This window comes from Arachis ipaensis, chromosome B03 (genome assembly GCF_000816755.2).
Source record: "Arachis ipaensis cultivar K30076 chromosome B03, Araip1.1, whole genome shotgun sequence".
Lineage (NCBI taxonomy): Eukaryota > Viridiplantae > Streptophyta > Magnoliopsida > Fabales > Fabaceae > Arachis > Arachis ipaensis.
Window position 1 is genome coordinate 28,184,132 of NC_029787.2, and position 1,001 is coordinate 28,185,132.

Here is a 1,001-nt window from a genome sequence, read left to right on the forward strand (position 1 = left end):
GATAGATGGAGATCGATGTCCCCGTTAGTTATCTAAAGATGGACCAGTCTTTTACTCTTTTCATTTCTTTTTGGAAATAAAATTGACTATCTTAGTTTAAAAAAATGCGATTATAATTAATTAGACGTATTGTTCATAAACAGGTTAAAAAATTATAATTTCGTAACATATTGTACTACTTTTATAGCTTGTATATGATTTACAGTCTTCTATTCTCTCAAATCTTGTATTTATAGATAGATTATGGGCCTAGCATGTTTATTGATTTGAGCATTATTGATGCTATCTGTATAGGTGCGCCATATCAATTTTCAGTTTAACTCTTACCAAAATTATGGAGAAATTTTTAACAAAGAACTCTCCAAACAACTAACACATAGGAGTAGTTCAAGTCCATCCAAAAATTTTACAAAATGTCATTTTGGATAAGGAATTGCACCTACCCTTAATAAGTGGCCAATTGATATTTCTTTTTTAGAACAAAATTTTAAATGATCAGCATTATTGCTATATGAAAGTGTAAATTGTACTGTCTTGAAGAAGATTGAGGAGGCCGGCCGAAACTCGGAGAGTTCATCAATAAACTATATTATCAAAACAAAACTTATTACAACTATAGTTTTTCGAATCTCTACCTTTTGGAGCAAGAGAATGAATTGAAGAATACATACCACGAGTTTAGAAGGATTAGGACCACAGTTGGAGGCGTAGAAGCTTTTTTTTTTTTATCTTTTTTAAAATATTATTTTGCATAACGAATGATTATCATCAATCATCGCAGATGCCTGACATATACCTGCGTGCATTTTGTTTCCATGTTTTTGTCATCAACAGTTCTTCCAAAACAACTCATCAATTTACATGGAACTTTTGTCACGAAATCCGTACGTCTTTATGTGATTCTTTTTCTTGTCCTTATATGGTTCGCGTTCTTCGCCCTGATAACAATAGAAGTTGAATTCTAATATCACTTTGCTATGATAATTACAATAATAACTATA